Source organism: Pinus tabuliformis, chromosome 2_2, assembly GCF_031772625.1.
Source record: "Pinus tabuliformis cultivar Carrire ecotype Pingquan chromosome 2_2, CPIR1, whole genome shotgun sequence".
NCBI lineage: Eukaryota > Viridiplantae > Streptophyta > Pinopsida > Pinales > Pinaceae > Pinus > Pinus tabuliformis.
Genome location: NC_142300.1, coordinates 722950312 through 722965474, shown reverse-complemented (window position 1 = coordinate 722965474; position 15163 = coordinate 722950312).

The following is a 15163-nucleotide window of genomic DNA, read 5'->3' as shown; positions in this document are numbered from 1 at the left end:
TATCTAGAGATCATATTTCAATCCTTGACTTATAGTCAATTGGAAACAAACTAGCAACAATCATAAGGTGGAGATTATTATGGGAATTTTCATTAGCAAAAGAACCACTTGTTAGCAATAGAATAAACAAATAAATGGATTTTTCATTAACAAAATTGGGCTACCACATTAAACTTGATGGTATAAGAGTCCATGAGATATCCAATTGTCCAAGACCAAACACAATTGATTTCTAATGTAAAGGTACAACATTGCCCATAGTAGAGGCATCCCCTTACTTAGCACTCAGACACTAGAGATGCAACTGAAGGAAGCAAAAAAAATAGTGGGTGGCCTTCCTAACCCTAATCCACACTCAAATATGTTGTCTCATAATTAATATATTAAAACTCTCCTTTCTATCTCTTTACATCTAGGAATTTTTGTTTATACTTTCATTAGAAGCTACTTATAGATAGGAATAAAAAAACATTCAGCGTTGGAGTTTTGGAGTTTTGGCTTACATTTCACTAGTTTCAATCCCACTTCTTCACCCCTGTGAGCATCACCCGATGCAATGAGTGCTAAGTGAACTATTCAAAAATCATGAGAAATTAGTCAGTTACGACTACCTCTCATGGAAATGGTCATACGTTTGAATGACTTACTTAACGCAGTTGAATCCCAAAAATGATATCTAATATAGTAAGAAGTCATTTTCTTACAACTCTGTCGTGAGTTTTTGTTAGAGTTGCTTTTATGAATATAAATTTTATATTTCGTATTAAAAAAATTAATATGTAAACATTAAATTATAACTAAAACAAATTTGTAATGTGATTGTGTGCTTCTTAAAAAAATCAAAATGTTAGAGTATACATTAATGTTTTATTAAAGAAAAAACTTATATTTAATTGCTTAATAATATGAAGATATTTTCAGAAAGAAGTTGATTGGTATATTTTAACATAAAATAAGCCAAAAATATATTTTATATCTTGGTTATAAGCCCTTGAAACGTGAATCATATTATTAAAAAACAATTATAAATTATATGTAAGATTGTTAACATCTTTATCAAAATTCAAATTTCTCTATGATAGATTTATATCTCTGTTTGTGTATCTATCACCTTCATCTGATAAAGTACTTTTCTATTACTTGAACGTTTTAAAACAAAGAATACATACCAAAAAATGAAAGATATAAGAAGGTGGAGATGTCAGTTATTTTAATATAAAATTAGATATATTTTTAGAATTAAAATGTATTTCTTAATATGGTTTGACGGGCTGTTGCAATTTCAATCTGTATGTCGAACTAAAATTTCAGTCAAGCGGGCTGTTGTTGATGCACCCACGTTATTCAATCCGGATTATTGCAAATATTTCCTACTTTATACCTTCACTTCAGATTCATCAATTGCAGTCGTATTGACTCAAAAGGATATTAAAAGAAATGAGCAGCCTATTTCTTTTATGAGAACTAGCATACAAGGATAAAATTAAATTACCCTAGCATTGACAAACAAGCCTATGGTGTATACAAGGAAGTTAAGTATTTCAAGCCCTATCTTTTAAAAGATCACACTGTTATATTTTTACCAAGTCCAGTGGTAAGAGAATTATTCGTGCAATAGGAACTGGCTGAGAAGATGGCTAATTGGATGACCTGCTTACAATAAAATGATTTGCAATTCAAGTCAGTCCATATTATAAAAGGTCATGGCCTCTGCAAGCTAGTAGTTGAAGTTAGAGATGGTCCCAAGCAATATATTTCAGGATGGGAGCAGGAGATAGAAATTTACAATATTGAACAAGTTCCTTTGTATACATATACAACGCCATGGTATGCTGATATATGCCAATTATTAGAGCATGGTACCTTTCAATCATAATTTCAACCATACTAAGCTTTGTAATTTATAAAAATATCTTTGAATTTTTTTTAAAGTAACTCGTTTTGCATGCAATTTCATATATAAAAGTTTGATATAAGTTCACCAATACATAATCTATAAAAAATATTACTTAACAAAAATAAACATCATAATGATAACCATCTAACAAACAAAAATATCATCTAACATACACATTCAAATTCACTGCCATCATCTAATTATATACACCTTTACCACTTATAAATGTCATTAGCTAACACACAAATCTAATAATCTAATAGGGCATCATGATGATGATCACATATAACAAAACAAAAACATTGTAATATAAGATCATCACCACACACATCCCAAAATTAATATACATCTGATGTCAAAAAATGGCTATCACATACACATCTATTTGCAAGCATATAAAATGAACATATCTAACATGACCTAATAATATACACATAAAAAACAACATATAAATTAATTACATAAACATGAACAAAACAATGCACTATATATATATGTGTGTGTGTGTGTGTGTGTGTGTATATGTATATGCACACACACAGATATATATATATATATATATATATATATATATATGCATACACACACACACACACACACACACACACACACATATATATATACAAACAAGTCAAATAACTACAATCAAATATTTGATACAATAAATGTAGTAGTGCCACCCTGGTTTGCAGTACAAGAAGATGGATGGTCAACTACTCACTCATCACGGTCTTTCAAACTTTGAGGTGGAAGAGCACATCTTCTATCTCTAGCATCTCAATGATGTCATCATCAGGCGACTGAGGAGGAGGAGTACTACGAGAAGGATCACCATCACCCTGAGGGCCATGATCTGATGGGGTAATTATACTAGAAGCATCATGATCATGATCACAATCATGATCACAACCCTCTTTGTCATGACTGCCACCTTCATTTGATGTATCTGCCACTACATGTGTTGCATCCCTCATTGTTTCTAGTAGCATACTAGCTATGATGATATAACGCATAAGAGAAGCCATCTCATGTAGAAAGTCCCTGTAGAGATCCATGAACATTGGATATCTATTGATATCTCAAGCCCTTGCAGGGAAAAATCCCTCCTTAATAAAATCTCTAACCAATATGTCGTAGTAGTCCATATGAAATTGTAGACCAGCCCTATGACTCCAGATGCCCATTGCCACCTGAGGATGCGCATCGCCCTCTTGGGCCTGGCCCATCTCCTCATCTCCTCCATATGGTGGGGGAGGAGGCATGACCCCATCAAATGTGTTGACATCTACAAAATATATAATAAAAAGCAAAAATTAGATAGTTTCATTAAACAAATTAATAAAACAAGTTAACGAACGTGCGGGATTTTTTTTTTTCTAATTATTTAAAAGAATAAAGTGAAACTACAAAAATTTAGAGAAAACACTAATATTACCTCTATCATTTGGAGGCTCAACTGATGTGAAGAGGATGTTGGGACACTATCTCCAATCAATATCTGTGTACGAAAATGCCAATAAGACAAATGAACGATCATTCTTGTTGGCTAGTAGCGCTAGTTCCTGGGTGGAAATCTTGGTCAGATAATCTAGCATGCCACTCTTGGGCATCGTCTTCCCCCACATGTGCATCTAGACCTTATTGATCGGGCTAGGAGGGTGACAGTCAAATGTAGTCCTCATCTCTGGATACCTTTCAAAAATAAAAAATAAAACTCTGAAGTGAAAGGGAAGGTCACTATCCCATGTATCATTACATGACATCTATCTAAAACTATACAAAATGTTTCAAAAAAATGGTAGACCATCTGATACAATGTGGCACCTAAATCAAAGAATTGATATAACACAAAAGAGGGAAAGTAATGTTCTTCCGATCACTACTAAATTATTCAATGATGGTGACTAATAATGATAGGAACCTAACCTCTTATGCAGCAAAAGAAGAAATATGTAGTTGTCTACCATGCACATGAAAATTTGTTAGATGGACTACATGAGGCCCAACATATCTCTAATTGTAGGAAAGCTAACTCTCAGGTGTAACCCCATGGGGGGAATCAAGGAAATAGGGAAAATCCTCCTCTCTACTATATAGCCCATTGATAAATTATATTTCCTCCTTAGAGTGTGTATACCACACCCCATTAATGACATCGAAACCTTGCTCCTTGATGCTCCGTTGTCAGATCAGATGCGCCAATAAGATAGAGTGTGCCTTCAAGGATGTAGCCCCCTCATAGTAGTTGAGGAGGCCTACATTACTTAAGAGTACTCGGGTCACTAGAGTAATAGGATGAGGGTATAAATCCCTCTCCATCTCTCTGGCCTCCCATTGTTAGGATATTCCGACACATAGGAAATAGTTAAGTACACCTTGGTCTAGTTTAGAGTTAGGTATAGAGTTAGGTAAAGTGTGTTTCTTTACCGTTGTACATATTGTAACTTACAATCTGACGGTCACGATATGTAGTGATCCGACGATTCATTCTCTCCTCGGTATTACCGACACTTGATCCGTGGCTTGACACCCGATTGGTCCATGAGTTCTATTTAAAGCGCATGGAGGGTCATTGTTCGGGTAATCTGTGCATGAGAGAAGCTTATGTAAATTTTCATTCTTTGATTAATAAATTGCCTGTAGTAGCCACGTTGGCGCAGGCCGTGGACTGTTTCCCTCTTTGAGGGTTTTAACCACGTCAAAAATACTGGTGTATTGATCTGTGATCTAGTTGTGAGAGGTGTCCTTTTGGTGTTCTTTCTGAGGAACTTACCCTATAAATTCCTACATGGTATCGGAGCTATTTGAGGGCCGCGTCCATTGGTGATCCAAATCTGAAGCCGGTAGAACTGCATGCGGCTGTCGTTTCCTAGATCTGTTGTTTCTGACTGCTTTCGGGCCGAGAGGAATGCTCTGTTGCATTCGGAGCATCTGTTCCAGTGAGGAACCCCTTTTCTTTCACGCGAAAAGGTTTCCGGTAGCCCTAGCTGCGTCATTTTTCAGATCGGGAGGTATACAGTGTTTTTGCAGTTTACTGTTATTTTCTCTCTGCTTATTTCGGTTTTGGTTTATTTACCCCTTTTTTTTAAACCGGATCTATACCTTTCATTTCTGCGTATGCTCTTTGCCCTGCGACTCTGTGCGATCTAGGCAAATCAGAAACAGAAAGGAAGGATTTTTCTCATGCGTATGCTCTTTTCCCTGCACCTTAGTGTGATCTCGGAAAATCAGAAACATTGAGAAAAATATTTAGTTTTTCGGCTAAAGTTAACTTTGAGGTTTTTTTTTTAAAATATCTAGTTTTTGGCTAAAGCTAACTTCGAGCCGCAAGGTTTGTTTTTCTTTGCATATTCGTGTTGAGTTTTGTGTTTTGTGTTTTGTAGGGAAAAAGAGCTTTCTCAAGGCAAGCACGCAAACCGAGGCCCCCCCCCCCTCTCTCTCTCTCTCTCTCTCTCTCTCTCTCTCAAATTTTTTGTATAGATCAATTGGTTCAAAGCTATTTTAAGAGAGTAGAGGTCTTGGGTTCAAGTCTCCATTTTGTGGGGGCGTTTTTTTTCATTCCCGCACATTCGTGCACTTTGCCGGCAACTTCAACAAAAAGTTTTCAAAAAGCCATAACTTCTTCATCCGGAAGCCTTTTTCAGAGCCGTTTTTTACAAAACAGCCTAATTTTTCAAGATCTATCCATTGGAACACTTACTTTCAGCATCTTCAGCTTCAGTTTTAAAAAAAAAAATGGAAAGTCCATGCCAAGTCATTCTTGACAGCACTAACTACTTCCAATGGATAGCCTACATGGAAGATTTACTTAGAAGTAAAGGTCTCTACAGAATAGCCACAGACCAAGAGAAGAAACCAAAAGATGAAGACAAGGCTGCAAAATGGGAAAATAGACAAGATCAAGCACGTGGTTTGATAGGGATGTCTATTTCTCCTGATCTTAGATTCCATATTGCAGAACTTGAGACTCCTCATGAAGCATTGGAAAAAATCGCTAAAGTCTTTGGGATTAAAAATGAAATTAGAGCCCATCAACTTGAAAATGAGTTGCTTACTTTGGATCCTAATAATTTTTCTTGCATTGAAGATTTCTTGTCCAAATTCAAGACCCTTAGATATCTCTTGGAAGGTGTTAAGGTTAAGAAAGAAGATGGTAACCTTATTTATTCCATCCTTACTAAGTTGGGACCAGCCTACTCTGTATTTGTTTCCACTTTCCATTCTACAAGGGAAGCTTTCATTTGTCAAGGAAAAGACTACAAGGCCCCTTCCTTTGACTCCTTTTGTGATTCCTTAATAAGAGAACAAGAAAAATTCTTACACCTTGGTCTTCTTAATCTTGGAAACTCTTCCACGAAAGCGTTAGCCGCCCAGCAGCAACAAAATTCAAAGAATCCTAAGAATTCATATCCTCAAAAGAATAGTCCTAAACCAACTCAGCCTCAAAATGAAAGATCATTTCAGCAAAATGATAAGACCAATAAAAACAAATGGAAGAAGACTGATAGACATTGTAACTTTTGTAATCGAGATGGCCACTTAGAATCTAAATGCTTTAAGAAGATGGAAGCCTTGGAAGCCGCAATGAAGAAACATAACATCCATGTGGAGCCTACTTCAACTTCAACTTCCGGAATGGCACTTTCTGCATGTCGTTGTCAATCATCTCAGTCTAGTTATGCATTAAATGTATCTTCTTCCTCTCCTTCTCATGAGTGGCTCATTGATTCTGGAGCCTCTTATCACATGGCCAAAAACCAAGCCATGTTTTCTTCTTTAAATGATTGTAACACCAAAAATATATATGTTGGTGATGATAGATCTCTTAATGTTGTCGGGACTGGAACTGTTCATCTAGACAATGGTCAGTTTAATGATGTATTATGTGTTCCAACCTTATCCTGCAACCTTCTATCTGTATATCAGATAACTCATTCAGGTGAAGGTAAAATTGTTGAATTTTCACCTCATGATGTTGTAATCAAGGATCTAAGAGATCCTAAACAGATTCTAGCTACTGGTATTGCTGATGATTCCACAAGGTTGTATAAGTTTCACAACTTTGGGTCATCAAATCTTCCCTCAGTATTTGTTGCTCATAATGATGAAGTGAGCAAACTTTGGCATGAGCGATTTGGTCACTTAAACTATCGCTCCCTTCAGCATCTATGTAAAGAAAATATGGTGACAGGTCTTCCTATGGTATCTTGCAGAGATGGTGTTTGTTCCGGATGTGTACTCGGAAAACATCATCGGGACAGTTTTGACAAACGTGCCTCTTGGCACGCCTCAGCCCCTTTACAGCTTGTGCACGGTGATTTATGTGGTCCTCTTCCTGTTGCTTCATTCTCTGGCTGCAAGTATTTCTTAACTTTCATTGATGATTTCTCCAGACGCACTTGGGTATACTTCTTAAAACTCAACAGCGAAGTATTTAACACATTTTTGGCCTTCAAAGCCTTTGTTGAAAAACAATCTGGACATCAAATTCTTAAGCTAAGAACTGATAATGGTGGAGAATATGTTAAAAACACATTCATCAACTTTTGCACCGAAAATGAAATTCAAATGCAACATACTGTTCCATACACTCCACAACAAAATGGTGTAGCTGAAAGAAAAAATCGCACCTTAAAGGAAATGGCTAATTGTATGCTGCAATCTAAAGGACTCAGCCTTAGTTTTTGGGCCGAAGCAATTAATTGTGCAAATTATATAATCAATCGCACTCCTACTAAGGTTCTAGAGAATATCACTCCAGAAGAAGCTTGGAGTTCCATTAAACCAGATGTAAGTCACTTTCGTGTTTTTGGAAGTGAAGCATGGGCCCATATTCCAGATGAAAAGCATAAAGCTTTAGAACCTAAGAGTGAGAAATGTACTTTTGTTGGATATTCTGAAGATGTAAAAGGTTATAGACTTATTCCATTTAAGTGCAAAAATGTTATCATTAGAAGAGATGTAAAATTTGATGAAAATAAATCGGCCTGTGAGCCTAGTCCGGCGGATGTGCCACCTCTTCCTATCTCTTCTACTTTTGAAAACATTTCTTCTTCAGACGATGAAAGTGAGGATGATAATCCTCCCCCACCTTCTCAGGATCCTCAACTTCCAAGATGGGTCCGTGCTACTCGGGATGCAGCAGGTGATCTTGCCGGTGATCCTACAGATCAGCGACGTACACGTTCTCAGTTTGAAAGAGCCTCTTCTTTACTGGCTTAAGCTCCAGTAAATCATGATCCTGACACTTTTGCAGAAGCTTCAGGCCATCCACATTGGGAAGCAGCTATGAATGAAGAATATCATTCATTTTTGGCAAATGATACATGGGATCTTGTTCCTCTACCAAAGGGACGCAAACTTGTTAGATGTAAATGGGTTTACAGAACCAAGTATGGACCAGATGGGAAAGTTGATAAACATAAAGCTCGTCCTGTTGCTAAGGGCTTTTCATAGGTTGAAGGCATTGACTACACTGAAACCTTCTCCCCTGTTGCCAAAATGAACTCTATCCGCCTTGTTCTTTCCCTTGCTGCCTCTTTAAAATGGGAAGTCCATCAGATGGATGTTAAATCTGCCTTCTTGCATGGGGACTTGAGGAAGAAATCTATATGGAACAACCCATTGGCTTCATACAAACAGACTCCAGCCTTGTTTGTCGACTTAAGAAATCCCTTTATGGTCTCAAGCAAGCTCCTCGGGCTTGGTATGCCAAAATGGATAGCTTTCCTTTAGAATCTGGCTTTTCTAGGTGTTATTCTGACAATACTGTCTACACCAAGAAAGTGGGAAACTCTCTTATCATCCTTGTTCTTTATGTTGATGATCTTATTCTTACTGGTAGTGATCCCAACCTTATAAACCATGTGAAGTCCAGCCTTAAAAAGAAATTTGAAATGACAGACTTAGGACACTTACACTATTTTCTCGGTCTTCAAGTCTTGCAATCCAAGGAGGGTATTTTCCTTTCCCAGTCCAAGTATGCTTGTGATATTCTTCGTCATTTTCACATGGAAGACTGTAAGCCAGCCCCTTCTCCCTTTCAGTCTGGAGTCAAACTTTCAGTCTCTTGTACTTCTCCTGAAGTTGATGCTACCTTATACCGTCAACTTGTAGGAAAACTCTTGTATTTAACCCATACTTGTCCTGACCTTTCCTTTGCTGTTGGCCTTGTTGCTCGTTTTATGCAAAACCCCCGTGAAATTCATTGGAAAGCAGCTAAAAGAATACTTCGTTATGTTCGAGGTAAAGTACAGTTTGGGATTCATTACAGTGCCAAAGAAGCTCCTCTATTAGTCGGTTTCACTGATTCTGATTGGGCTGGTGACCCTGATGATCGAAAGTCTACTGCCGGTTATGTCTTCACTCTTGGTTCAGGACCTATTACATGGGCTTGTAAGAAACAGGCTGCCATTTCTCTTTCGTCAGCAGAAGCAGAGTATCGTGGTGTCGTGGAAGCTAGTAAGGAAGCCTTGTGGCTTCGTCAGATCCTATCAGAGTTTGGCTTTGAGCAGTAGCATCCAACCACACTTTGGTGCGATAATCAAAGTGCCATTCAGCTATGCAAAGATCCAGTCCAGCATCAGCACAGCAAACACATTGAACTACACATGCACTTCATCAGAAAGCTCATTCATGACCATGTTCTTGAAGTGAAATATTGTTCAACAGATGATCAGGTTGCAGACATCTTCACAAAGGCTCTCACAGAGGCGAAGTTCACTAAACTTCGATATATGCTTGGAGTTCAGGAAGTTGTCACTAAGGGGGGATAGGCTCTAGTGCCTCCTTCCTTCTCCTATTGTGTTATATTTGTAAATCCTTCAATCCTATCCCAAGTTGTTCTTAAGGGGGGATGTTAGGATATTCCGACACATAGGAAATAGTTAAGTACAACTTGGTCTAGTTTAGAGTTAGGTATAGAGTTAGGTAAAGTGTGTTTCTTTACCGTTGTACATATTGTAACTTACAATCCGACGGTCACGATATGTAGTGATCCGACGGTTCATTCTCTCCTCGGTATTACCGACACTTGATCCGTGGCTTGACACCCGATTGGTCCATGAGTTCTATTTAAAGCGCATGGAGGGTCATTGTTCGGGTAATCCGTGCATGAGAGAAGCTTATGTAAATTTTCATTCTTTGATTAATAAATTGCCTGTAGTAGCCACGTTGGCGCAGGCCGTGGACTGTTTCCCTCTTTAAGGGTTTTAACCACGTCAAAAATACTGGTGTATTGATCTGTGATCTGGTTGTGAGCAGTGTCCTTTTGGTGTTCTTTCTGAGGAACTTACCCTGTAAATTCCTACACCCCTGGCCAGACCATATTGTACTAGTCCACCATTTTCTCCTGCTCTTACTATTGCTTCCTCGGTTATCATCTCTACTACATGATTGACATATAAAATACATAAACCTCATTCATAAAATATAATTTCTTTTATTAAATGAAAAATATTTTTATAAATATGGAAACATAACTTTCAATTAAAAAAAATCATCAATGCTCCCAAAAAACAATCATGCACTAGGTCTGGTGCGCTATCAAACAAAAACACACCAGAATTGGTGCGTACATATGTATGACACACTGTTGTTGGTTCACAAGTTTAAATTTTCATCGCGGTGAACCATACTTATAACCTTTTCGCACCAGTACAAAATCCTCAGGTTATCAAACACATTGATGTATAGCTATATTTTTAAATATTATTTTTGCAATGTGGTTGGTAAATATAAACACACCGGTCATAACCTCAAAATTGTATGCGTCGACGTACAATTTAAGGCTTTCCTGATGCATTTTCATTTATGAAACACACTGAACAACAATGCACCCTATAGATTTAAAAGGTGCACTACTATCGATGTGAACCGAACATATCGATCACATCGTGAAGGAATTTTTTTTATTAAAAAACAATGGAATTTTTAAGCTAATTTGCAATTATAATTCACTAGAAAAATAAACATTACCTGAACATTTTTTTTTGGAGGCATTGTTGACATGTAATGGAGAAAAATAAAGTTTACCATGGTTTGAAAAAATTGGAAAGTCAGGTAGTGAGCATGATATAGAAGGATGGTGAGCAAGAGAAGCACCAACGCCAATGCACTTGCATGAGGCAAGAGTGCAAACGGTACTTTAGAGTCCTCCAGTAATGTAGATGGTAAAAATGAAATTTACAACCGAGACATTTTTTTTTATTTAACCCTCTTCCGATGTGTTACTACAACCATACTGGTGTTGAAGATATCAAATAACACTGCTTTTTCTTTTAAATTAGAAAATCTATAGCAGTGTTTTTGTTAAGACTCCCTGTGGAATTATAATATGAGTACAACTCTAGTGCTTTGTTTGACTATATCACCACTCTTCTCTTCTAAATTAAAAAGCACCTAGCGGTGCTCTTTAGAACATTCCCTAGGGTGTTTTAATCCACTTACAACACCAATGCATCGATGGAAAATAACAGCACATTTTTTTGAAATTAAAAAACTATAGTTCTTCTCCTTTTTGTTATGCACCAGGAGGCTTACTACATGAAGAGAACCGATGTTGTAGGTGTATATAGAACAAACAATTTTTAAAAGTTAAACTTTTTTGGTTCTATTGATTATTCAAGCACCGATATGTTGTGTTATGTATTTCACTGTGATTTTTTATTTTGTCAAAATAGATTTTCCACCGTGCACCATGTTCTATGCGGCACTGGTGCTTATATGGATAGTAAAGCACCGATATTTTTTAAATATTTTATGCGCCATCTAAAAAACATCTGCTAAAACATTCAACCACCCACCTTCACTAGTGACCTCCACTATCAATAGAGTTTTGGGCTATTTTTATAGGGTCTTGATGTATTGGTGTTTTTTAGCATATTTGTAATACGATGTTTTAAATAAATAATAATATTTTATTCATGCTGATATGAAATACAAATTTTTTATTGAATATGATTAATTAATAATGTGCAAATATCAAGTGATAAGTATCAGAAGAAATATTTGTAGCTTTGAAAAGATAATTGTCTATATCTACATATGGATCTTAGGAGTCCTCAGATTAAGATGATGGACTCAATAACTTACTTGAATATCTGAAGAATTGCTAAAATTCCTCACACCATCCACCATGGGCACGAGAAATACGAGGACACACACGACTCCTTCTGTCTTCAACTCGCTTTACATTCTCGACTTAAGGTGATCTTCGAACAAACTGTCCTCAGACAGGTATCCGAGTAGGCTTCAGAATTAATTCAAATAAATATCTTACATACCAAGTTATGCCCCAGAGTAGAGATTTTTAATATCTGGTCTCTTAAAGCACATAATACAAACACTTTTTCACACTCACACACTCACTCACACGCTACACACACTTATTTATAAATTCTAAAACCATATGATAATTATTGAAGGTCCTGTCAGACATTACTAGTCCAGACAGTGTCTATTCAATATTCTCGACTACAATAATTAAACGAAAATACACTACCAAGGTCGTTTCAGACTTCGTTCACTATCATATTCGAGGTCAGGTTCACCTTCTTCTGATGACGATGAGGGAAGCTTTTGCTTTTACCATGATTGATTAAACCATTCCAAACATTTTGTTTCCCATGTGTGGTCCTATTGCTCGTGAGCATCTTGGTACAAGTCTACAAAAATGGTTGCTTTTTCATCGGATACCTTCTCTTTTCCTTTTGTTTTAGCTGCTTTTTCTATTATCGAAACTGTAGAAGATTCTCCTTTTAGTAGTGCCTTTGATGATTGTCCTGTATCAAACTTTATTATGTCAGTTGTAACATAGAGATTCTTTTGTGGAAAGATATATTTATCATTATCTTTTCTCCACTGGTTAACATAAGCCATTGTATCTATCTCTATGTCAACGGAGGAATCCTTTTTTCTTTTACGGAATTCAGGCATTGTTTGTACTGACAATTCGACTCAATCTAATAATTCCCACTTGAAAATTTCAAACATGCTGATAGAGCATTCTATGTCGCACTGTATCCACAGCTTGCAGTTATGATTGATATTCTCTTGATGTTGCCAACCTAATTCAAAAATCATGGATGAACATACCTTGGTTGACAATAATAAATTTATCAAACAAACTACATCATCACTCCAATTTCCTGCCATAACACTAACATTAATTAATGCCTTTTGATTAATCAGCAATTTGATTACTCCAAATCTTCCTTGAAGTCCTTCTAATGTCCTGATCATTAACAATTTTTCAGGAAACTTGAGGTTATGAAATTCTTTAAGCCAAAGAGTGATTTTCTTGATTTCCTAATTATTTTTGGCTATCACAGATGTAGCAACTCTCTCAAGTCCATATAATTGTGCGAAAGGATTAGGGACAATGGTATTTCTAAATTCTAAACTTTGATAATCCCAAGGTGTCGAGAAAGTTTGCAGATATTGCAATGTCCTTTCAATACATTGAGAGGCTCTCATTTGTGGTTTCTTCTGGAAACAACCATCTTTTATTTCCCAGTCTGCAAATGGTTCAAAAAGTTCATATTGGGGAAATGAATCTGTTCCTGCAAAATTTTCATCATTTCTTTGAAGAAATGCAGCATCCAGTTCTTTGAAAATATCAGGAATTCTTAGAGACTTTATAAACCTTCCAACCTTTTTAGTCATGTTTATTTCATCCAAATCCAGCATTTTAGGAGAAGTATAAAGAGCAAAAGAAAAGTCTATACCTCCTATAATCTGGTAATAGTTCAAAGTTTGCAAAACCTTAATCATGGATTCAGTGAACTCTTTAGTCCAGTAATAATCAAGAGTCTTAAAATAAAGTTTCACCTTCATATTGGGTAGAGGATATACCTTTACCAGTTCTTCATCTAAACCCAATAAAACACCAAAATTTTTGGACTGCCAGGCTTGACATCTTTGTATCCATTGATTTCTTCTAATTCTTAGCCCAACAATCTTTTTAATCTCGTCAACCAAATCACCAAAAATAAATTCAAGAATCTGAAATCTTTTTACAAAGGTTTGAAAATTATCATATGCAGAGGTCTTACCAGGAATAACAAAAATATCAGTTCTTTGGTTATGAATATGGACCTTATTCATATCTCTGGTAAGGGAGTTAGCAAAATAGTTTGAAATACCTGGAACCCATTCAACATCAAATTCATATATTTGAAACCATATATGCCATGCCAATACTCTTCCTCTTGCGAGTTGTTTTGATATTTTTGCTGATAAGAAATACATGAAATTGATTGAGTCTGTTCTTATCAAAAACTTGATAGGGGCTAAATATAATTCAAATTTTCGTATGCCATTGAAAATGGCAATTGTTTATTTTTCCACTAGAAAATAATTTGTCTGGTGAATAAAAAATCCTCCAGATGCATATGCACATAAAATTTATTCTCCCATATCCTCCTTTCTTTCAAAAAGGATGGCTGCCCAAAAGTTATTGGATGCATCAGTTTGAAGAATAAGAAATCCATTACCTGGCGGTTTGGGCTCTGGGAGATGTTTGCATTTAGCTTTTAATAATTGAACTGCTTCCGTGGTTTCTGGTGACCATCCAGAATTCAAATGTCATCAAATTGGAGCAGTTTTTTTCTGACAATCTAGGAATGTATTTATGCACATAATTCAGGATTCCTAGAAATCGCTGAATCATTTTAGTATCTTGTCACTGATCAAGGAATTCAAATAGCTTGGTCAAAACACGAGGTTGCATCTGAATTTTACCATTTATAATATGGATACCCAAAAAGTCAAAACTATATTGAAACAAAAGAATTTTCTTTTTAGATAAAACAATATCGTGATTTTGTGCTTCTTCAAGGAATATCTATAAATGCTTCACATGGGATTCAAGATTCTGACTGTGAATCAAAATGTCATCAATTTATACAACAATAAAATCATATTTACCAAAAATATAGTCCATCCACCGCTGAAAGAAACCTGTAGCATTCTTCAGACCAAATGGAAATACTTTCCATTGGTAAAAACCTGCATGACATGTAAAAGTAGTTTTGGGATGATCTTCTTCTTTGATTTGTATCTGGTAATAACCAGATTTCATATCGAACTTACTGAAGATCTTGATGTTCTGGATTCTCTATATAATTGTTTCCTGACTGGGCAGAGGATAATTGAAGCTCTTTGTGATTGCATTTAATGTCTTATAGTTAATTACCATTCGAGATTTTCCTCTAACTGTTTCAGAGTGATTTCTTACTAGGAAAGCAGAACAGTAATAAATAGAAG